Here is a 25,937-nt window from a genome sequence, read left to right on the forward strand (position 1 = left end):
ATGCAGTTGCTTAAGAGAATAGGATTATAGGCTACATAGGCTGATAGGGAATGATCTCTGTAGGAGGTTGAATGGTGGTCCCTGAAAAAGGTATATCTGTGTCCTAAAACACAGAACCTGTGAATGTGGCCTTCTTTGGAAAAATGGCCTTTGTGGATGTAATTAAGGATCTCAGACGAGATCATCAGGTTATCTGGGAGGGCCCTAAATCTAATGACAATTGTCCTTATAAGGGACAGAAAGGAGACTCAGACACAGAGAGAAGAGGAGAAGGACAGAAAGACATGTGCAGATGGAGGCACAGATTGGAGTGATGCAACCACAAGTCAAGGACTGCCTAGAATTTTCCAAAGCTGGAAGAGACAAAGGACAGATTCCCCCTAGGGCCTCTGGAGGGAGTACAGCCCAGCCTACACATTGACTTTGGACTCTGCCCTCCGAACTGTAGAGAATACCTTTCTGTTGTTCTAAGTCACCCAATTCGTAATCGTTTGTAGCAGGAGCCTTAGGAAACAACTCCAAGATAGATTCAGAATACAAAACCAAAATCAGGAAATAAGGTGAAAGCCCATATATTTAATATGTAGTATAATGTATGTGTTACTATTGGTATTTTTTTAAAACATGTAGCTGTTTGCATATGTATAGAATATGACTTAATGATATAAGAGACCCTACTAACAGTGTTGTCTCTAGGGAGAGAGATACTGGTGTTCTGCTATACGTGGCATCACTGGAACTGGGCTCTCTGACAGGCAGAATAATGCCTTCCCCTACCCCCCAACCACAATGACAGCTACATCCCAACCCCCAGAACCTACGATAATGTTATGTTAAATGGCAAGAAGGAATTAACTCTGCACATGCAACCAAGGTTGATAAACAGTAGCCCTGAAAATAGGAAAATTATCCTGGACTATCCATGTGGTTTTAGAAATCACAAGGGTCTTTAAAAATGAAAGGGGATCCAATGAAATATTATTTGCAATAAAATTGAGAACAGCCAGTGTGGTTCAGTGGTTGAGCATCGACATAATAACCAGGAGGTCACAGTTAGATTCTCGGTCAGGGTACATGCTGGGGTTACAGGCTTGATCCACAGTGTGGAGCATGCAGGAGGTAGCTGATCAATGATTCTATCTCCCCCTCTGCCTTCCTCTCTGAAATTAATAATAATATATTTAAAAATAAAGAAATTAAGTGCTGCCCATACTACAATATAGATAAATCTGGAAAGCCCTGTTATGTGAAATAAGCCAGCGTATGCATTTTTTATTTTATAATTATAATCCAAAGTTTCACGTGGTACCTAGCCCATAGTAGTTGCTCAGTAAAAATGGATAAATAAATTTATAGCTTTTAATGTGTTCCCATAATTCCTACATGCATATTTATATTTTTCAGAGAAAACTGATTCTGCTACAGGACAACTCACGAGTGTGAGTAGAAATTTCCCAAATTTATCATGACTCATTCAGGAATCTACAAGCTAATGTCTAACAGATGACACAGATAGATACATGTACGTGCTCTGGCTAACATAAATCGCCCATTTAGGACTCTTAAATTAAAACATACGTTTCTATTTCCTAATAAATTACGGGGGCGGGGAATAAGGAAGCTGAGCACGTGTAAATCCAGAGGGATCCTCAGATATCATGGTGAAGCTGGATCCACTCCGTGGCAAAGTGTTCCCTATCTTCACGTAGGTCCTGAGACCCTCCAGCCCAACACACTTATTTCAAGGAATATTTCATTTAACATGTGTCCAGCACATATGAGTTAGCTATAGATATTGGAAATCAATTCAAGCAGACAAAACTTTTATGTATTCTGTGATTCTGAACCAAGGAGTCGGTCACTCCCAAAGCTAGCTACCTTTAGATTTAAAACTGTATTTACATAGTTCATAAGTTAAATTTGAAAATATACTTATATTACACACACACACACACACACACACATGCACACACACACAATTTTTCAATAAGAAAATTCCAGCCTCTTACTAAGTCTGTAAAGACTTACTCAGACCTACATGATCTGACTCCCATCTTCTGGCTTACCTCCTCCCATTCACCCTCTCTCCTGGACCTCCAGTCATATTGCCCTTGCTGTTCCTTCAATACACCGACTTTGGCCTTGCCTCTGGGCCCGTGCCTGGAAAAACCTACCTGGTTAGATCTCAGTTCAAATAAATCCTCTCTACCAGTGAGATCTTCCATGGCATCGGATCAAAATAGTGCCTCACTCTCCTCCTAGCAACAGTCACAACGTCCTTATTTTTTAAAAAGCACCATGTGTCATGATCTAAACTCGTCTTGTTCATTTATTTCATTGTTTCTTATCTATTTCCCCCTTGGTTTCCATATATGCAGGAACTTTGTCTCTCTTATATTCCCAACTCATAGGAGCAAAAGAAATACAAATATTGACCCAGTCAAGGCACGGAGGCCCTTCTAGCCACGTGGTCACCTATCTTTTCACAGAGACAGCAAATGTTGTAGGGTCACCAGGCCACAGACCTGTTTTAGCAAGGGGCACCCCCACTTGCCAGGAAACTGCTGTTTCCCAAAATGCTCTAAATGCTCTGGGGCTTAGAAACAGCTGGAGAGCTGAGCAGGTCAGACACTCTCAGGCGCATACAGCTTCTGCTGTGCTGGGCAGGGTCATTGCTTTGGGTTGAGAATCTATTCTTGGAAATCTTATATGGGTCAAGATGCAGCATATTCATCAATTCCATGCAATGTCATGAAAATGCTATGGTTTTGAGTGTACATATCAAAGAAGAGATCTCTCTAAAAATGAGTTACTCACATTTCTTGGGAAACAAGATAAACTAAGGTAAAAGAATCAGAACAAGGAAGTGACATTATTAACATCTAAAACACTCTTTTCACACGAATCAACACATTCTGTCTAATAAGCATCATAAGCACCAATTTGAGAAAATTAAGAAGGCCATACAAGACTAGATTCAAATCTTAGTTTCTCAGCCACCCTTTTCATGAAGTCCTTGCAGAATAGTAATTAAGGGGTTCAAGAGAGGGTCCTAGAAAATTAAACCACTGACCCCTTTGCTCTTGACCCAACCCAAATATATGCTAAGCAGGTAATTATTACAGGGTTCCGTTACTTTAACTTATATCATCACTTTATTTAAGAAGCTTTGGGGGAAAACCTGTTACCCTGATTTGTTGAAACCTCTATGAAGACAACTTCACTGTTCACATTAGTTCATTGTTTATTATTTAGAACCCTGCTTTTAGCTTCCTATTCCTATTTATATTATTCCTAGTTTTTATTTTTTAAGTTTCTATGTGTGTTACAATATCATTGTATTTGTTTTTTCCTCTAAGCCATTATGAACTAGAGCTAAGTATGAAGCAATAAACTATATAACTAATATATATTATTGTGATAGGTTACAAAACCATACGTTTTCATGCATCCTTATATCCATGGCTTTTCCCATATGACCTCTCAACTCTTCCAGGAAGATGTGAGGCTTATTTTCTATTTCCTTAAATCTGACTGGCTTTGTGAAATGTCAGACGGTTCATCTAATAAACAAAGCACAATAAAAAATGAAGTACTTATTAGTGTGGAAGTCTGTCATTCCCCTCTGCAGAAAGTACAATTTGCTTACCCAATAGGATATGGCAGAAATGATAGTGTGTCAGTTCTGAGCCTAAGCTTCGAGGCCTTGCATGCTATTCTTCCTCTGGGACACTTGAGACCATCATGTGAATAAGCCCAGGCTGGCTTGTTGGAGGATGAGACATATGGACCACTGTCCCAGTCAACAGCCAGCCACACCCAAAAACAGAGACACCTGGATGATCTGGTAGTACCTCCAGATTCACAAAGGAGCCCAGCTAGAACCAGAAGAACTCTCCAGATGAGCCTAGACTACATAAGCTAAACATTGTTTTCTTACATAACCAAGAAAGCAGTAGCTGCCTGATATAGCTGTGTTCATAATATCATGCATCTATCAGTCTTTTCCAGTTGGGTACTATCTCCTTTTTACAGCTGAGACTTACAAAGATTTAGTGACTTGCCTTTCCTCTTCTCCTATAACAGAGCTGCGCAATCCATTAACTTGTCACTAGAGGAAATAGCTCCTTAGCTATCTGCTTTACATTTTTGTCATTTCATTTCTGTACAAACCCTTTCTCATTTAGCCTCCCAATAAGCAGGCTTAAAAAAAAGTAAATATTGAAAAAATTAAAATAATAATTCTTCATACTTTTGCTTCAAAGGTAAGCTTGGGGCATTGAAAGAAGGAATACTATCTAGTTAAGCAGAAGAGCTGACTTATTAGAGGAGGTATTGCCCATCTCCTGACGGACTTTGACGAAGTACTGAGGAAGCCATGTGCCCTCTGAAGAATCTGGCCGGTTTCCTGTTGCCTGAACATCCCTGAAAGTGACTCTGTAGATCGTTCCTCAGAGGGCCTTTGAAAATACAAATTACTCACTTGGAAAGTTATTGGATGAATGTCTTAAGAAGTTCTTTGAAGGTACACAAATGAACATTCTGTTTTCCTGACTACAAAGCTCAGACAGCACCAAGTCATGGGCCAAATTCGATTTATTCTACTTGTCTTTGTCCACTAAGCATTCCTCCCCAATAGGCATACATAAATCAGCCTCCCTATGTCAGAGCGTAACAACTTCATGAAAGATTGGGGGGGAAACACAGGAATGTCTTTTCATGTTGGTTCTTCAATCCATAACCCGGAAGACTCAAGATCTCCTCTAGTAAGAGAGATAGCTTAGGCATTCCAGGGGTAGGCTGAAAGTTATATAAGGATGAAGTAAGGGGAGAGAAAAGCAAGTGCTACTCAATAATTACATCTGTGCTCAGAGGAACAAATATAAATTTAGAAACTAAAATCAGTGATTATAAAAAATTTTACTTCATTGCCAAAGAAAACAAGGCGTATTCAGTTTTTCTGACTTTCATCTTATCTCTAGTTTTTATTTTGTTTCTTGTTGTTCTTGAGTATTTTATATACTTAACTCTTCCTTCCCTCAAGGACTCATGTGTGTCTGAATGTACACACATAAGGACAATGGGCTTTGGTGACAAGAAAGGCAGAGATGGATGGAACCAGAGAATAAGAAGTGGTTAGACCCATAAAAATCAAAGAAAACTAAAAGCTGTTTGATAGTAAAAACATATACAACTGGATAACAAATTCAGTTTACTAACTTTAGGAAGAGCTCAAAATTATAATAGACCACATTAAATTTGATTGTCACAAATTTTCAGAAGAACCCTTTTTATATCTCAATTCCTACAACGACAGTTCTAATTTTATTCATTAACTTGTGGCTCTACTGGATTGGCCCTCTGCCAACTAATGCTCCCCTCATCTTTGCTTTGGAGTGTTGTATATGAATTCATTGCTTCATTTATTGCACTTTGTTTATTAGATGAACCTGCTGACATTTCACTAGTACTTATTAGGACGGAAGTCTGTCAGCCTCCTTTGCAGAAAGTAACAATGAAATGAGGCTCAGTCTGGTTGGGTTCAACCTGCATGCGCTTGACCACCTGGAGGAGGAAGAAAAGTGGGCCTGACAGTTCAGTCCAGGTGAGGGATGGTACTGAAATGTGGACATATGGAAACACTACAAATTAGCCTCCTGATTCTGTGTTTTACAAACTTGTTATATGGTCTTTGGTTAAAGAACAAACAATAGCTCAGGATTTTCGGTGTTGAGAAACGTTTCATCATTTTACTTAAATAATCACAACAATAAGTACTGAATATATAACTTTAAAACTAAAATCCCCTAAAAAGTGTAAGTTGTAAAACTTTAAAAAAAATGTATATATTCAAATTAGTAAAAATAATTTAATGAAATTGTCCATATTGGATTTAATGATAAGGAAGATGTACTGCTTGTTTGATGCCTCATGTTTTACTTGGTTCTTTTGCTTTTTATAAACTATTGAGTCATTGTTATTTTTGTTTTAAAACACACACACACACACACTAATTTTAGCCATCAATTTATTAGGTTGATGAGCCATTTTAAACTGCTTATCAAGATTCAATATTGGAAAACAACCATTAAATTCCATTTAATAAAATTCCCCATGCTACCTGCTTATGAACTGCTCCATGTGCATAAACTCAGGGATGATTGCTTACTATCATGTTCTCCAGCAGCTCTATCAAGATGTTGACTGCTGAGACTGAGGCCTTTTTGAGCTGTGAGTGCCTAGGCTGCGATTTGCTAAGAGTAGTCATTCTTGGAAACACAAATGCAAATTCTGACATGGAAATTGAATAGTGGCACTCAGTTATCAGGTAATTGTTCATTGTCCAGAATCGCTTTTATAAAAACGTGTGAAAATACAAAGCTAAAATTATCACAAAAATCGTATGCCTGGGAGAACACATCCACATTTGCAAAACAACTTCCTAGTTAATTGTTTCACTTGGGACTGCCTGACCTAGCAAATAGACTTCTTATGTAAGCATCCTATATAATAAAGAGGTAATATGCAAATTGACCATCACTCCAACACAGAAGATGGTCACCCCCATGTGAATGCAAGATGGCCGCCAGGGGAAGGCATTTGTGGGTGATCAGATCAGCAGGGGAGGACAGTTAAGGGAGATCAGGCCAGCAGGGGTGAGCAGATGGGAGGGACTAGACCTTCAGGGTAGGGCAGTTGGGAGCAACCAGGCTTGCAGGGGAAGGCAGTTGGGAGCAACCAGGCATGCAGGGGAGAACAGTGGCAGGAGGGAACCAAGCCTGCAGGGGAGGGCAGTTGGGGAGGCAGGCCTGCAAGGGAGGGAAGTTGGGGGAGGGGAGAACCAGGCCTGCAGGGGAGGGCAGTTGGGAGAACAAGGCCTATAGGGGAGAGCAATTAGGGGGGACCAGTCCTGCAAGGGAGGGCAGTTAGGGGTGACCTTCTGGCAGTTAGAAGCAATCAGGCCAGTAGGGGAGTGGTTAGGGGGTGATCAGGTCGGTAGGCAGAAGTGGTTAGGGGCAATCAGACAGGCAGGCAGGCAAGTGGTTGGGAGTCAGCAGTCCTGGATTGTGAGAGGGATGTCCCAGATTGGATAGGGTGCAGGCTTGGATGAGGGACAACCCCCCCCCCCCACCCACCCATCCACCTACCCACATACACACACACACCTCTAGTTGTTAATAAAATTACACTGGGGGAATTAGAAATGTGGTGCAACTCACTCCTACAGAGGGGCTGGGAAAGGATAAGATTTATAAAGGCATCTGATGATTGAAGGTAAAAAAAAATTTTGTTAAAAAAGTACTCCTAACATATTTACTTTTCTGCCTTCAATAACAAAATAACAATTTAAAAATATAATGACTTAATTTTTTTTAACTTAATAGATCTGTAAACCAACATTCAAAGATTATTTTCAAATTTACATATTTATCTGATCAAACCACAGGCTGTTCCTTCTTGACATTTTAGTATCTGGGGGGAGTGGCATAAATCTTTCTTCTTTTATACAGAAATAAGAAAAGGATAAAATTAGTCAAAAATACATGTCCCATTTAAAAAGTTAACAAAAAATCCAAAAGATTAGTTTGAGTTCTGTTAGATTGTGGCTATCATTGAAAGGATATGTTTGTCCATGAGGGCAACTAAAATTTTTTTCATTAAGCACCTTATTAGACCTAATTTTCCATCAATTCCCCACAGACAGATGTCCAGCCTGTATATATACCCCAAACACATGCACACCTTCCCTTTACCTTGCTGTAACGGAAATGTCATAGTCTCCCCCATTATCCTTCTCAGTAACATAATATGCAGCCTTGGTACCATGGGGTATTGTTTCCTAGCACTAAGTTGAAATAATTCTGGCAACTGGGACCTCAGAGATTTCAGAGATTTCACCATCTAACTGCCAGGCTTTGCTGTTTAAGGTCACTGACCAGCTTAATGACTCAGAGAATTATTGCAATCTTGGGAAAAACATTCCAGAGCAAGTCATTACTATTTACAGAAATATCTTATTAAAATATTTTTAAGGTGTAATTCTATTTGACTTAAAATAGAATTCTATTATGTGAGCATTGACCTATATACTAGTAAAGTTGTGTATTTGTGTGTGTGTGTGTGTGTGTGTGTGTCTGGATAAATCATTTGGTTTGCTTTTAGGAACACATATTCTTTGTTCTACCAAGAGCCCCCTAAAATCTATTTTTAGAATAGATTCTCACACAGAGGCTGCTAGTTGTCCTCATGCTTACCTTCTTTTCTAGTGATACAATTTTTAGCAGGCCCATGGCAGCCCTAAGTAAAAGTCATGCTACCCAGCCTCTCTTGCAGCTAGAAATGGTCAAGTTCTGGTTAATGAGAAGTAAGCAAAAATGTCAGAACAGCTTCTGGAACCTTATGTGACTTGGACAACATTTGCTCTTTGCCTTTCTTTTCCATCACTTCGCCTTCCCTAATGCCTGGAAGCAGACAGATAACACCTTGGACCATGAACATGAGATCATACCATATAGAAAACACCCCAGTGAACTGTTTTCTAAAGATTTCCTGGAGCAGAGCTATCCTACCAACCCTGTACTGCTTTCTTCTTTTCTTTTACACAAAATAAATCCACTCATGTTTCTTGAGCTCTTTTAAGTTTCTATAATTTTGGACTTTTTTGTTACTTGCACACATCCTTTTACTGAATGTGACTTGGTATAAACCAAATTGCTGCATTCCCTATTACAGTACTGATATAGATAAAAGTATAAATACATATAAAAATACAAGACAGAACATTAAGTTACACTTTGATAATAAAAGAATTTATAACACATGCACATTAAGGCCAGGTCTGTCATTTCGAACAGAGAGAGGAACTGGGTTCCAAATCCGCATAAGATAGGGTGAGGGAAGGTCATCCACTTGCATGAATTCTTGAAGGTCAAATGTCAAGAGTTGTTTACAGCTTAAAATGAGGTAATCCAGACCCATGGCCTCTAGAGAATAAACTTAACGGTTGAAAGAGAAGACGGATGGAAGGGGCTTTGAGAAGGTATGTGGGCCAGGCTTACACCAGACCAGCTCCTTTTCCCTGAGGCTGAGTCAGCCTGCCCTACTCCACCCTAACCTCTGACCTCCTGTACAGTCCCCACATGGAGGAAAGCTCTGGGCAACTGCACTCTTGTTCCTTTAATGCCCCAACTGCAAAAATAACCCCCAGCTGCTCTAGGAGTGCTGGAGGGCATGGGGACAAGCCCGACCCCACACTCAAGTCCTGAGAGGGAAGAGCAGCCCACTCAAGCAAGCATTGGATGCCTGAAGATTCTTCTTCCTTCTCTGAGTGTGGCAGCTGTGGCAAGAAAGGAAACACAGATAATGCTCGGCCCACATACTACTGGGTAAACACATTGGAATTGCAGCAGAGGTGGCAGCCATTCCTGGCCACCCAGGCTTCACTTGAGAGGGAGTGAGAATGAGAGGGGCATGGAAGTAAAGAAGTCTGGGGAAGCCCCCACCTATGGGGAAGTCAGGGTGAAGCTAAACAGGCTCCTGTTTCTCCTACTGTCAACGTCAGGAAGGGACAGCTGGTGGGAACTAGGCACAATTACAAGAAACAAATCTGAAACTAAAGAGGTGGGAACTGGAGCCCAGCAATGTCAAATAGATGTGGAAAGCCACGAGGCCCTCAGGAGAACAGGGTTAGGGTGGGAGGAGGGGAGGGGCATACTAAGTAATTGTCTAGATAACCCAGGCAAGATTAAAGTTCCATTCTATTTCAAGATAAAGGGAGTTTTTAATAGCAGTAGATCCAAATCCCTGCTTCATCATTTTCTTAATAGGACTCAAACAGTGCTCTCTGAAGGGATGACACACATGTGTTCCGGTACCTCTTTTCATATGGGAGATTTGGCCGCTTCAGTTCTCTGGACAGGCTAAGAAGATAAATACTTCCCATGCAGAAATCCTTTATACGTCTCAGCCTGACAGCCCCCTACTCATTAATTTGTGCACTGCTTCTGTGAAAGTGACCAGAGCTTCCCTGCCTGGTAGGCAGAATAGTAACCTCAAACAAGGAGGCGGAAATGCAAGGCCACCAGCAAAGTATTGGCAGAGTGCCTGACACAGGCTGCCTGCGTCAGCTTGATAAGTCCTCCAAAGCTTCACGCTATCATTGAAGAGTAAGGACGGGGGGGGGGGGGGGGGGGGGGGGGGGGGGGGGATGCTGCTGATGCAAAATGCCAATGCCATTAACCTTGCCTCTCCCAGTTTTTAGTTTTTTTTTCGTTTGAGTAGTCTAGAGATTTGCTTGTCTTCCTTCTTCCTCATCTCTCCTCCCCTTTCCCTTTAGTCAGCTCATAGCTTTTAAGCACCACACCACCTGAAAGTGTTCTTTGGGATTCTCTCCAACAAATGTATTGAAGGGATTTTTCATTTAATGCTATACACTATTAGACCATTTCCTATTATTGGAATAATCTCTGCCCATTCCCCACCCCAAACTAAATTCACAATTTTCTGAAATTAAGTCAAATATTTATTGAGTACATATCAGGTATCATGATTGTAGACAGATCTGTTAGGCACAATGACTGTCTTTAAGGAGCTCATTCTATTTGGAGAAGGGACACACACACACACATAGCAATTGATTGCAAGTCAGAAGAGGTGATCAAGATTTAGTTTGTTATTTTTCCAAGTCAATGGACAAAAACTGTTGTATTAGTTAGATGAAGGAGACACCTTCAGCCCAAGTTGCAGAAGAAGCTAAAGAACAAATAGAACTGTGGTAGCCTAGTGTTGAGTTTTTTCTTCCTCCAAATTTCACATATTGAAGTCTTAAACCCCAGTACCTCAGAACGTGACATTATTTGGAGATAGGGTCTTCATAGAAGTAATCAAGTTGAAACGAAGTCATTAGTGTGGGCCCTGACCCAAGGGGACTGATATTCTCAAGAAAGGGAAATTTGGCGATAGAGACACATACAGAGAAGGCCATGTAAGGAGACCTAGGGAGAAGACAGCCATCTACAAGCCAAGGAGAGAGACCTGGAACAGTTCCTTCTCTCACAGTTCTCAAAAGGAAACACCCCTACTGACACCTTGATTTTAGATTTCTAGCCTCTAGAACTGTCAGACAATAAGTTTCTAATCATTTTTTTAAGCCATCTAGTCTGTAGTCCCTTCTTATAGCAGCAGCCCGAGGAACTATCATAGTTTGACACACCTGCAAGACCTGAGGAAGCATAGAGGGATAAAGAAAGCCTTAAATGACAACAAAACACCACAAACAAAATAAATTAATCAGAATGCCAAGAATAACCTGAGAAAATTGTTCGCCTGAAGCAAAATGTACAAGTAGGAGAGTAGAACATACCTGGTCAGGTAAAGAGGCTTTGGGTCTGTGTGTACAAGGCTTTACATTCAAGAGTTTGGAAAATATTCTAAAGGCAGAGGAGGACTTTGGTGGCATGTCATCCCGGCCATGTGATGGTGTACTAGGAAGATGATGAGCAAGATGGATTATAGAAAGAAGTCTGGAAGAAGGTTGCTCAGTTATGAGTGGTTCTTAAGCTTGGCTGCAAATTAGAATCGCCTGGTGTGATAGGCCAACTGATGGCCCCTAAGGATACCCATGGCTTAATCCTGGGACCCTCTGAATGTTACATACAGTTATATGGCAAATGAGACTTCGCTGGTGTGTGCTTTAAGATGTTGATATAGGGAGTGAAAGGTGAAAGTTGGTGGTGCAGGCTAAATAGCAATCTCAGATAGTGAATAAAGGAAAGGTGAATTTATTGTATTTAAAGAAAGGGGGATGAGGGAGTGGGGGATGGGGATAACCAAAGGGAAGGGCTACACAGAACCAAGCCAATGAGTATTGAGTTAATGACAGCCCCTAGGAGCTGGAGTCTTGTCCTTATATACATCTACTGTTGGGAAGCTCTTGTCATCAGTGGGTTTGAGGGAGTTGATTTATGAGCTTAGGCAGTGGGGTTGGGTCAACAAGAAAGCGGATGTGCGATCAGGTGCTTCTTGGCAGTTTTAATTCCTATGTAGTTTGATTCCTGATGTCCGGCATTTCCTGTCCAACAAGTCTTCCTGGTCTTTGTTCTCCTGTGGCCGTTAAGAATTCTATTGCCTTGTAAATCCTAACAAGGAGATTATCCTGAATTATCCAGGTGGACCTTAAATGTAATCACAAGTGTCCTGCTGAAAGGGAAGGAGAAGGAAACATGACTTATAGAAGAAGAAGAAGGCATTGTGACTACTGCAGCTGGAGGAGACATGGCCACTTGTGAAGAAATGGGACAACTTCTGAAAGATGGAAATGGTAGAGCAACAGATTCCGCCCTCGATTAAGAGGAATGAAGTCACCTTAATTTCGGCTCAGTGAAATTCATTTCAAACTTCTGGCAGCCAGGAATGTAGAAGAATAAATCTATGTTTTGTTAAGCCACCAAGTTTATGGTAATTTGTTGTAGCAGCCACAGACAATTAATACACCTGGGAAGGTTTACAGAAGCTTGATACATGGGCACCATTCCAGGGCAACTGAATCTGCCTGAAGGTGGGCCCCAGGCGTCTGTAACGTCCCCTGGTGTGCTGCTAGGTTGAGGGAGATGTGTAAACAGAAGTGGAAGCAGCCTTGGGGGGCTCCAGAAATGAAAGCAAGCTGAGGAATGGAGTGACAGCTGACAATGCAGACAGGGACAATGCAGCATAATGGGCCTTGGAGTCAGCCAGACCTGACCCACCCCAGCTCCTCCACTGCCTAACATTTGCATTAAACAAATTGTTTAATTTTGCCTACACTCACCTCATTTATAAAATAGTGATAATACCTACACCAAGGAGTTATGAGAATCAAATAGGTAAGTTGCCTAGTTTAAGTGTTTTTCACATAGTAAGTGCCAACAACTGATACAGATTTCTAGGCAGAGATGTAAAAGAGCTCTGGTATCCCACTTTCCTATAAATAGGGTTGCCAGGTAAAATGCAGGACTCGTGATTAACTTTTAATTTCAAAAGAGAAAATGCATATGCATTTTCCCGTTCTATGCATATGCATCTCCCTCCATGCTGTTATATAAAGTTTTATGGCAGAAATCTGTAGTTGTGAAAGGAAGAAAGGGAGGAAAGAGAGAAAAAAAGAAAAGAGAAGGAAAAATAAAGAGAAAAAGTAAAGATAAATTCTACTTTTTCATGACTTCCTTTTATATATATATTTTTTTCTTTATTAAGGTATTACTTATGTGTCCTTATCCCTCCATTGTTCCCCACCCCCCTACTTATGCCCCCCCTCCCCCAGTGTCTGTGTTAATTGGTTATGCTTATATGCATGCATACAAGTCCTTTGGTTGATCTCTCCCACTTCCCCCCACCACCCTCTGAGGTTCGGCAGTCTGACCTTCATTATAAAATGAGATTTAGACTTATATAATAGGAATTAGCAAGGGAAAAACAGAAACCATTCTAGGTATTTCAGGCAGGAAAGGAATGCAATACAAGCAACTGATTGCATACAAAACTCCTGGAAGAGCTAGAGGAGAGAAGGTCAGGGAAAGCCACAAGCTTTCAAGTTTGCTAACTAGCTTCACCAAGCAGGAAGTTTCAGGGACTACAGGAAACTGCTGGCTGTGATCTGCTTCCAGCGCTGAGGTGGGGGATTCACAGGCAAATGTCTGGGAGCCCACACAAACTGACAGCTGCTGAAACCTATACATCCACCCAATCCTGACAGGAGCCATATGTGGCTTTTCCTTCTCATCTCCCTTCAAATCTCATGCAAGTACAGTGGTTGTCAGCAAGATTTGAAACTCGTCTGGCAAGGGATGCTGGGAAATGTAGTTCCCAGGCTTCCCCACCAAACAAGAAGAAAGCATCGAACAGACAAGCGGGGATACATAGCTAAGGAAAGAAAGGGCCCCAAAAGATCGAAGAAAGAAAACTTTTGACAAAAAAAGAAGGCAAAATAATCACCACTGCTTAGATTCCTGGTTGTAAAATATCAAAAGCCCTAAGTGTTTTGTACCCATCTGCAACTTTTTATTTTAAAATAATACTTTGTTAATTTGCTGTGCTGTCCCACATGTTCTGAGCTTCTCCTAGCCCTAGGATTTCACTAACTACTTACTGTAGGCCATCAGAATTTTTTTTTTCCTTTCGAAGGTGGCAACATGTGAAAAGACGAGCCTTGGTAAATATGTTTGTTTCCAGGGCTAATGCCTGAACTGTAAGATGTGACTATTTCATTATCTCTTGCTGTGGATTCTCTCTAATGGATTAAAACAATAATTCCCCCTCCCCGTTTCCTCCTCCCCCCCCCCCCCCCCACACACACACACACACACATTTCTGTGGGGTTGGAATTCAGGGAGAACTCAGTGGTGTTGTTCTGCTCTCAGTGTTGCCCTCTGGGTCACTCAGCTCCATTCACTTGGTGGCTGGAAGAGCTAGAAAATCCAAAGGGCCCTCTCTCTCTCTCTCTCTCTCTCTCTCTCTCTCTCTCTCTCTCTCTCACACACACACACACACACACACACACACACACACACGGCTTCTCTCTGCCCAGGTGCTAACGTTAACTTCCCTACACCTCAGCCTCAGGCAGTCAGTCTCCGTGCATCATGGCTGGCTTCCCAGAGGGAGAAAGTGGAACCTGCTAGTCCTCTAACGGCCTGGGCATGCAAGTCCCTGAACATCACTTCTGCCATGTCTGTTGGTCAAAGAAAGTCACAAGCCAGCCCAGATTCAAGGGGAGAAGCAGCTCGCTCTCTGGAAGGGCAGTGCAGCATGTGCTCACAGAGGGAAAGAACTGCCCGTGGCCATCCTGGGACACGGATCGGATTCTATTCACCCAGCTACCAACTTGGGTACTTACTTGCTTATTCTAGCCTCACTTTACATTTGAAACATGCTGTTTTTTATCTTAACTTTTATCTTTATGTATTCTTATCCATAAGTGGCTTCTTTACATTTTTGCTTATGTAGACTATTAATAATATATGTTTGAGCAAGGATTTCATATGAATATACTATTTATGCATACATATGTGTATATATAGATACACATATGTATGCATAAATAGTATATTCATGTACTACTACCAATCTATTTGTTAAATATTAGTGAAGCTTAATGTCCTTTTTATTTTGCAATAAGCATAAATATAAACTGTTACATCACAGATCTATCTTTCCATCTTGGTTGGTCTCATCATTGCTTCCTTGGATTTTCTTATTAACTCTCTGCCTGAGCCCCTTCTACCAACCCACAAGGTGACACTGAGACCTTGATTCCTCTTTTATCCTCTTCCTGCTCCTTGAATACATCAACTAGCTAATAGAGCTTGGGATTGTTCCACATTTTACAGTTTATATCTCAGAAGCATATCAAGTCCTCAGCTGTAAGCACTGTGAAAGCCCACAGCGTATATAGTTATGTAAAGTAGATTTGATCTTCTTTTCTAAACGTGTAAATCCCCAATATACAGGCATACATAGGTACTCAAGTACCCCGATCCCTCATTAAAAAAGTGACTTGGGAATTGAATACTGATTAAAATTATTTGTGTTCTCTCACAGAATGGAAGATTGAAAATAATCTAAGCTTATAGGAGGCAGATGTGTGCCTTTTCATCTTTGTGTGTCCAGAGTTCTAACATAGGGGCTAGCAAATAAGAGGTGCTTAATAAGTGTTGGTTGATCCCTTATATTTTACTATCCTTGTGGAAATGTACTGTTTGCTTTGCAAATACTGGTCAATAAATACTGAGGCACACAAATAGGTGCTTTTATAATACAAAAATAAACTCAAATCACCAGAGAAAATATTAGATAGAATGTGAAGCAGAAAAAAAAATACATTGGACATCACACTTAAAAGTGCTCTACACTTTTAGTTATGAGTGCAAGTTCATTTCTTCTAATATATATGTAGGAGAGTGGGGTACGGGGGAGGGTGTTGCACCTGGAAACAGAAGGGGACTTGAGGCAGCAAGCAGGATGGAAGGGTTTCCAGTGACCCACTGGATTCTGCAGTGCATACCTGGGCCAGGATGATCTCCAAACAGGCCTCAGTAGACAAGAAGGTGGAGATGCAGACAGTTTCCTTTGTAATCAAACATGAAGCTGCTGCTGTGTGCATAGCTCTGATGTCCAGGCTGCTGAAGGCTCTGATAGCTTGGGCAGAAGCAAGGGAGAAGCTGATAAGGGGGCTGGAGGTGGGGTGGGGTAGGAGGGGCGGGGGGAGTGGAGGGGAGGGGGAAGAGCAGGAGCCCAGGGAAGCCTGTGGGTAGCCCAGGGCCTCCCTTGGGGCAGTTCCTAGGCTTCTGGCTGCCAGATGTGATGTATAACTCAGGGGCCTGAATGCAGGCCTGGGGGGCCTCTCCCTTCCTCAGCCTGTCTAATTTAACACCTCTCTGTCTGGCTGCCCTCCGCTTCAAACGGAGACTGAAGTGCTTGCCTACATGACAGCTCTATGGAGCTTTCTTGGTTGGTGTTTTGAAATAAGCAGTGGAAGCAGCGTGTCAGGCAAGCGTGGAGAAGCAAGAAATATGTGCAGGGGTGTGTGTGGGTGAGGAGTTGGAAGGGAACCTGGGCTCTGACTGAATGCCATTTGCTCCTTTCATTTTAGGCTGCTGTTCTTATTGTTTTTACCAAGACATTTTTCCTCCCCCAAATACGAAAGCTAGAGCTATAGGGCCCATCAATCTCAGGGCCCTTTACACAAACAAACTCTGGGCTGCACCGTGAAGCTGCTGACAGCTCACCTCCTGGCCGGCTTCCAGCCGCAGGCAGGGGAGGGTGCCTGCTCCCAGGCAGCAGCTTCTGGGGGCTCTGCCCTTTGGCACAAGATAGTCACTCTGATGGAGACTTGAGAGGAAAAAAAAACCTCTCAAGATATTACTGAGCAGATTTCAAGCCTGCCTATTCATTGTTTACAGGGAAGACATTCCTTTTAGATTTTCTGTGTCCCTGAGCCAGGCCCTGCTCTCAAGTCTCTGGGCCTTAGCCGCTCAGAGTGAAATGCAAGTTTGGGCTAGAGGGTCTCCAATGCTCCTTACTGCTCCTACCTTCTGTGACCCCAGGACCTCTGAGTTAGCGGAAAAGATGGAGACTAACCTAGGCCTAGAAAACCCAGATGAATGGAAAAACCCTAGATACATATATACATTTCACCTTGGAATATCATTTATTGAATTGGAACAAGCATGTGCTCACTCATGAAGCCATATAGCAATCTGGCTCAGGTTCCCTCTTTTCTCCGTCTTGCTCCTTGAAATCCTACACATGTCTCTGCCTACCCCTCAAAGGAATATAACTGACCCCAAACCAACTTGTCTTCCTAGTTTCTCTATCTAGGTAGCACTTTCCCTGATTAGGAGGGAGGGGCGGTGCTTGGTTTAAAAGCCCTTTCTGCAGGGATCCTCTGCGGTCCATCACTGCACCCCTATTTTTTATTTTAATGATTGCACACATGGATTTAACAATACGGTTTTACACAGATTGCTAAGAGCACTTTTTTCACATTTCACAGAACTTGAAACATATGGACTTTCTATTAATATTCATACCACAGCACAGCCAAATCTACCTCCTAAATAGAAGCATTGCAATTTGTTTAGAGCTTAAAAGCATAACGGTAATAAGGAGGGGAGGAAAAAAAGGAAGTTTATTTTATATAACTGAATGGAGAATAACTTCACAAAATAGTAAATAAAATTTCATATGATCTCTCATGTGCCTTGAAGGAGGTGGTGCTTGATTCACAAGGGTTATTGCTATGTCTAAATGATTTCCTCTTTGCAATTTGTGACGGCAGACGTTGTTTCAAAATTCAGTTAAAAATATTGCTAATCAGTTTTATTTGGGGTTCATGTCAAAAAAATTTTTTTTCATAGTTCTGTTTTGTTGAGGATTTGGAAAAGTTGCTAAATATTCAGAACATGGAATAGATCCTTTAAAAAAAATAACCTCAAGAATGCTAACATTTTTTTTGAAAAATACTAAACAAGAGGCTATTAATGTTTTTACTTAAGCAAGATGGACTAAAATGTTTGTTAGTCCACTTGGTTGAAAAATTATAGATCCTCAGATGATATGATACTATATAGAGAAATCTAAATATCCCACCAAAAAACTATTAAAAATAATTAGTTTGGTAAAGTATCAGGATACAAAATTAATATTCAGAAATTGGTGGCATTTTTATAAGTCAATAATGAACTATTAGGAAGGGAAAGTAAGAAAACAATCCCATTTAAATTTTCATTGAAAGAAATAAAATATCTAGGAATAAATTTAACCAAGGAAGTAAAAGATCTTAGAAAACTATAAAACCCTGAAGAAAGAAATTAAGGAAGATGTAAGTAAACAGAAACTATACCATGCTCAGGGAAGAATTAACATCATTAAAATGTCCATACCACCCAAAGCAATCTGCAGATTCAATGCAATCCTCATCAAAATACCAATGGCATTTTTACAACACTAGAACAAATAATCCTAAAATTTATATAGAACCACAAAAGACCCTGAATAGTCACAACAATCTTGAGAAAGAAGAACAAAGTTGGAGATATCATGCTACTTGATATCAACCTATACTACAAGGCTATCATAATCAAAACAGCATGGTACTGGAATAAAAACAGGCATCTAGATCAATGGAACAGAATAGAGAGCCCAACAATAAACACATGTCCATATAGTCAATTAATGTATGACAAAGGACGCAAGAATATACAATGATACAATGATACTATGAGGTAAAGACAGTGTCTTTCATAAGTAGTGCTAGGAAAACTGGAGAGATATGAAAAAAAGAAAAAAAAGAACCTAGACCAATTTCTCAAACTATATACAAGAATAAACTCAAAATGAATTAAAGACTGGAATCTAATACCTGAAATCATAAAACTCCTGGGAGAAAACATGGGCAGTAAAGTCTATGACATCGCTCTTAGCAATTTTTTTTTTATGTCTCCTCAGGCAAGAGGGAAAAAAGAAACAAGAAACATCTAACTAAAAGTTTCTGCATAGCAAAGGAAACCATCAACAACATGAAAATACAACATGCTGAGTAGAAGATATTTGCCACTAATATATCCAATAAAAGATTAAATATTCAAAATATATAAGGAATGCATACAACTTAATAAACACACAAAACAACACACACAAAAAAACAACCCATCTAATTAAAAAGAGCAGAGGACTTGAATAAACATTTCTCTAAGTAGGACATACAGACTTATGAAAAGATATTCAACATCACTAATCATCAGAGAAATACAAATTAAAACCACAATGAGATATCATCTTATACCTATCAGAATGGCTATCATCAATACATCAACAAACAACAGGTGTTGTGAAGATGTGGAGAAAAGGGAACCCTCATGCACTATTGGTGGGATTGTAAGTGTCACAATCCCACTATGGAAAAGAGTATGAAGGATTCTTAAAATTTTTTAAATAGATCTACTATATGACGCAGAAATTCCATTTTTAAGTATTGAAAAGAGAATGAAGGTTTCTCAAAACATTAAAAATAGAACTAATATATGATCCAGCAATTCTACTCTGGGTATGTATCTGAACCACTCCAAAACACTAATTCAAAAAGACATATGTACTGTCATTTTCATCGAAGTTTTATTTACAATAGCCAGTATATGGAAGCATTGTGTCCATTGATAGACAAATGGATAAAGAAGATGAATATATTTATATATACTCAATGGAATGTTACTCAACCATAAAAATAATGAAATCTTGCAATTTGTGACAACATGAATGGACCTAGAGGATATTATGCTAAGTTAAATTAAGTCAAACAGAGAAAACACATACCATGTGATTTCACCTATATATGAAACCTAAACAACCTACATTAAAAAAATAAACAAATAACCAAAACAGAAACAAAGTCATAGATACAGTAACAAATTGATGGTTGACAGATGGGAGGGGTGTTGGAGGGTTAGATGAAAATGGTAAAAGAATTAGGAAGTACAAATTGGCAGTTATAAAAGAGCAATGAGGATGTAAAGTACAGCATGGGATAGTCAATATTTCAATAACTATATATGGTATCATATGGGTACTAGACTTACTAGGGGATAACTTTGTAAGTCTAACCACTGTGTTGTACACCTGAAGCTAATATAATATTGCATGTCAACTGTAATTGAAAAAAATTAAATTTTGTTAAAAATATCATATATAAATATGGAATCATTACCTTGTCCTGAAATGAAATTAATGTTATGTCAATTATATCTTAATACAAATATTTTTTAGTTGAAGATACTTTTTAAAAAGTTTTAAAATAATCTCCTTTACAATGTTGTGTGTGTGTGACCAAAGCATACCATGTCATTCTCTGAAGACCTCTGACCTGACCTGAACTTTGAACTGACCTTGCAGAAGTAGTTTCCAGTTCTATATTTTACAGGGATTGGTGGGGGAGGCTTTTAGGGAAGTCATATTGAAAAGTCTGAAATACCCAAGGGTACATGAGCGAAACTTTTCGAGTAACTTGGAGACATCGAATGAGAAAAACAGAATGAGGAGGGGCTGTGAAGACAGGAGGTTCTGTTTCAGGGGTGCCCCTATCTCTAGCCACATGGTTTATTTTTAGCACAATTACCTGGTGATATTACTTTGACAAAAACAGTGCAGTGGTTTTGAGTTCTTTTAGTGTTCTGTCTTTTTCTCCCAGTTAAGTAGTTCTAATGCAACACTTCTTAGCCACAAAGAGTTCAACCAAATGCCTTAGAGAATGAGCACTTCCCTTTGATTCTTACCTTTCTTCATCACACACACACACACACACACACACATGCACACTGGGAAACTTCCTATTCTTTTCAGTCTTCATCCCAATGAAGCTGGTTTTTTGGATATTGTTATCAACTGAATTGCTTCATTTTGTTAAAAATCATTTAATGTAATCGCTGAAGATGTCTATTCATTAGAAGCTTATTAAAGCAGTAGCTTTTAAATCAGATGGATTTCAAAGGCTTTTCTATGACTCAGGTTTCTTATCTGAAAATAAAAGGGGATAGGGGCAGGACCTCTCTCAAAGGAGACTGAGAGAATTATAATGAGAAGTTTCCAGAAGTTTCCAGTAAAGACCCATACTAGGTGTTTAGTAAGAGTCTGCTGTGATTATCCTAAATTCAGACAGATACCTTTCATCTGTTGGACTAGGTCTCACTGGACTGGGGAGGTATAGGTGGGTGGCTGAGATGTGATTCCTTGGACAACCTGGAGAGGAGGTGAGAAGTGAACTCAGTAACCCTGTATACAATTAACCATGTTTTGGGGAATCTTCCAGTCTTCCTCAGCTTGTCCTAACTACAGAAGTATACGTTTGGTTTTTTTTTCAGATCAAGGAATAGAAAGGTGTCCCCAATTGCCACTTCTTCTCTGCCATTCCCAAGCTCCACTCTGGCCCAGTCTGTGAGGGGAAAACTTAAACCTCTTCCACCAAGTTGATTCAAATAGCTGCATTCAAGCAGCAGATCAAAAACACAGCAGGCTTTTCTCTTCACTTTTATAAAGTTTCCACTTTTGGGGAAGGAGAGAGAATTGGGACTTAAGAAGAATTGCACCTAGGAATAAAATAAGACGGACCAGCCTTCATTTCTGGGGAAATCCTGTACCGGCATCATCTTCCCTGCCCTTTGCTATTGGGATGCAATGTGTGTTTGCAGTCAGAAGAGAGATTTCTCACCTCTCCCTTGTTCTCTTCATGCACAGCCCACCTGCTGCCTCTTCCAGGATGCTCCTCCATGTTGCCCTTAAATCTGCCTTTTCCCTAAAAATGCTCTGGCCAAAGGTTTTTATTTCATCATGCTCATGTTCTCATGTCTTTGTCAAATAGGGAACACTGCTCTGTCTCTCTCACGAACTCAGCCAGATGAACATGAATCAGGATTCCTGAACTCAGAGCCCATGCCTGGCCTACGAGATTATTCAACCTGCCACGAGGGCCAGGACGTTCCTGAGCTGCCTGCCAGCTGGGCCTAAATCAGCACCCAGCATGCCAGAGTGGGATCATATCAGGAGTTTGCAGAAGGACCCATGGACTAACCTTATCTCCCCTGCCTTCCAATATCCACCTGGAAAAACCAACAACCCTGAGCCACAGAGGTCAACAGAGGCGAACTGTATTGTCTGGGCATGCCCTTCACCTGCCTGCTGCGTGACCATGAGCTCAGGACTTCACCTCCCTACACCAACGGTTCCTCATTGTGAAAAGGAGACAGTACACTAGTTGTACAATGGTAGGGTTCCTGGCCTGCCAATCGTAAGGACACTGCCAATATAGGCTATCAATCACCCTAGCATGGATGAGGAGCAGGATCGTCAAAACTGCAACTGAGCTCAGTATTTAGGATCATGTAAATAGGCCCAACTCATTCTCCTGTCCGCATCTCTGCCCAAGCTTCTCACTCCCTGGTCTTCTCCCATTGTCCTTCTCCCAGCCCCCTGCCTCTCCCCAGATCCCCTCCCAGGTTTAGCTCCCCAGGTGTGTCTGCCCAAAGAGATCTCTCCTGCCCTATCTCCTGTGCGCAGTGAGCATTCTTGCTTTTCAGTTTGTTGCTTTCCTCTAAACTTAATGCAGAACTCAAGATGATTTGTTTTGAGCCACCCATAAAGGTGGCACATTGCAAGGGCCACAACACTGGAGACAGACATGTGCTTGATGCTTGCTGCTGGATGCCGAATGCCTGGCTAAAGAGACCTTCCATGGTAACCTTCTGACTTCCCTGACTTCCGTTCCAACCACCTTGTGATCACCCCAAGTGGAACCCGCGGCAGAGGAGTGTGATTTGCAGATCCCTGAGCGCAGATCTGTGAAATCCGGGAAGAAGCGTGCGCTGCGTGTGGAGGCATTCCAATAATAGTTCAGCGGGAGGGGGGCGGTGTGTGTGCAGTGACTCACGTCCCCTGAGCACGTCCTGTGTCAGAGAGGCGTGGGCGGGACACTCAGCAGGGCAGCAGGGGATTACCTGCGGAGGCCAGGAAGCCGGGCAGGGGGAGCTCAGACAGACTGGGGAGCTGGGGTGCACCAGGGCAGCCACATTGACTCACACAGGAAAGCGGCAGGGCCATGACCAAATTTGAAAGAAGCAAGTCGCCCGTGTCAGGGAAGCTCTCAGAGAAACAGGAAGCAGGATCAGCTGGTCCCGAGCTCAGAAAAGGAAAATGCAGCGTGTCTGCCTGCCTTTGTTCTCCCTGAAGTTTATCAAGATGAATGTCTACTGAGCACAGCCCTGCGCTTCTGAGAAAGGAGGTGCAGCCACCCCCGCGGCACGGGCCCCCACAGGCATGTGCGAGGCCTGCCGGGCTGTGTGGGTGGCTCCCACGGCCAGCCTCACCACCAGCCTCACGTGGAACTGTTTTAGCTGACTTCTAGTAACAGCCCACCCATTCAGCTTTACGAGTGGCCAGCTTGGGGGGGGGGGGGGGTACCCTGCTCACCAAGAGGCCAGGCAGAGGAAGGGGCATATTTTCTAATGACTACCCAAAGGAGGACAGCACTTTTTCTTTTTAACTAGCACAAAGACATCCTACATGCAAGCTGTGGCCCTGTTCATTGAGCACTTATATATGTCTAACTCTGTGAAGAATTTGGTGCACATTGTCACATTTACTTCTTACAACAACCTGAGAGGCAGATTCTTTTTTTTTTTTTTTTTTTTTTTTTTTTTATCACATTTAATTCTTACAACAATCCTGAGAGGCAGATTCTTTTAGTATCCTTGTTCTGGGCATTGAGGAAATGGAAGCACAGAGAGGCAGAGCAATCTGTCTAACATCACACAGCTATTTGCATCAGATTTGGAATTTGAGCACAGGCTGTGCTCCCTCCCAGTATGATTCTGTTTAGTCCTAGGTATTGATGATGATGATTGAAGTCGTGGGTAGTTGGGATGCATTTTTGCAGTCTGTGTTCTTAGGCATGACTGTCAGCCCCTAGACCAGTGGTCAGCAAACCGCGGCTCATGAACCACACGTGGCTCTTTGGCCCCTTGAGTGTTCTAACGCCACTTCTTCAAAATAGACTTGCCCAGGCTGAAAACCGACTCCTGCGCATGGGCCACGAAGTTTCAATCGCACTCTACGTGTGCGCCCGCCCATGGTATTTTTTGGGGCCCTCAAGGGGCCAAAGAGTCACATGTGGCTCGAGAGCCATGGTTTGCTGACCACTGTCCTAGGGTGAAGAGAGAATGGTGGAGTCCTTGGAGAGGTTGGCTTCATTGTTGTAGGGCCAGGCGGCCTACCACGGGGCCTACCTACAGGCAGGAGGAGGTTTCAATGTCCCTGGTGGAGCAGCAGGTCTGGGTGGAAGGTCCACAGGCAGCACCAGGCCAGGGGTCCCTCTTGATAGACATCACCTTGCCACTGCCCCATTCCCAGGGCCCTGAGTGATGGGTCTTCCTGCTGTGCAGGTATTTCTTATGGAACTCTCTCCAGGAAAGACAGCCACCATAACCTGCCATGCCAATGGAACTGCCTCTCTAAGAACATAGCAAGCTTCAGTCCAGAAGTTCTCAAGTATCAGAGTCCTAAAATCATACTCCAATCTGGAATTTGGCATGTTAGCTAACAATTTCCCAAGGCCATTCGGATATAAGCAGTGCTTACGACTTTGGGATCTTCTTTCTATGGGAAGTAGGTCATCTTCCCAAGTTAAACAAAATAAGGAAAGCTGACACTGAAAATTCCCTTGTCAAATGAAAGCCATGGACCCTGGCACTTAGCTGACCACCACTTCTTTGTAGGATACTTTTAGTTTTGAAAAGGAACTGGAAAAAGTTTGCTCACAACCGCAGGTGCAGGTTCTTAGAGGAAGCCTGAGGCAATCTGTGATGGGATGAATTCCCTAAAGAAGATCAGAAACAAGGAACATGGAAGTTTGAATGGCCTGGACCATATTTTTGGGGAGCCTGTTTCCCAACAGCTCTGCAAAACAAGATCTCCATGTAGAAAAGCAAAGGTTTGGAAAATGAGGGCAGATGAAGATGTGCATTTCAGGGGAGTGGCCTATGCCTCTGAGGTTCAGGCATGGAGGAGGCTGAAGGCTGGAGGCTGAGACACTTCTTCTGATTTTACACCCGGCCTCCCTCTGCCTCTCAAAAGGAACAGGCTTCCCCTGGGTTGTAATATGAAAAGCAACATGAAGCCACGTGGCCCAGAAATTTCTCTCCAGCCTGCCTGACACTTTAGCCTTATATGGTTTTCCTTTGTCACCGAAGCACTGGGAACTGTATGACATGACAATGCCTGGAGAACACCTTATCCCTTGTCACCCACCGTTCTGGAAGGGAGAGCTTGCACACCCTGGCAGCCAGCTAGGAGAATCGAGGCAGGTGAAGAGGCATCGAATGGACAATGGGATGGAGGGGGCTTATGAGATCAGACAGGGCATCTAAAGGGGAGGAGACGGTCTCCCATGTCAGAGACCAGTTCTGCTCATGCCCTTCATCCTTATGATTAGAGTTGGAATTGTCCCTGTCCTCCCCACCAAGAATCATGAACATCCATTCCCCAACTTACTCCATTTCTTAAATTCAATATTCTAATTGGGAGTCCAGATAGCTGACCACATCATATATTCTGGCTTCTTCCTGGCTTCTTCCTTTTTCAAAGGAATGGGGCAAATGTGTCATGCGTGCGTGCGTGTGTGTTGACCTCTGTAGCTATAGATTTCCTTCCTGTTATGTACCCCTTGGGCCTGTTCACGGGTCCAGCAGTTTGGACAATTCCAGGAACTGCACAGACAAGAGGCAGCAGGCTGGGAATATATCTCCTGTCCGGAGACAGCTCTGAGGTAGAGCCAGAGCTGCAACCAACAACCCTGTGAAAGGAGCTGCCTCTCTGTAAGATGTCAAGGCCATCTCCCACCACTTGATAGCTCCCTGCATTTC

This window comes from Pipistrellus kuhlii, unplaced genomic scaffold, assembly GCF_014108245.1.
Source record: "Pipistrellus kuhlii isolate mPipKuh1 unplaced genomic scaffold, mPipKuh1.p scaffold_m20_p_4, whole genome shotgun sequence".
Classification (NCBI taxonomy): Eukaryota; Metazoa; Chordata; class Mammalia; order Chiroptera; family Vespertilionidae; genus Pipistrellus; species Pipistrellus kuhlii.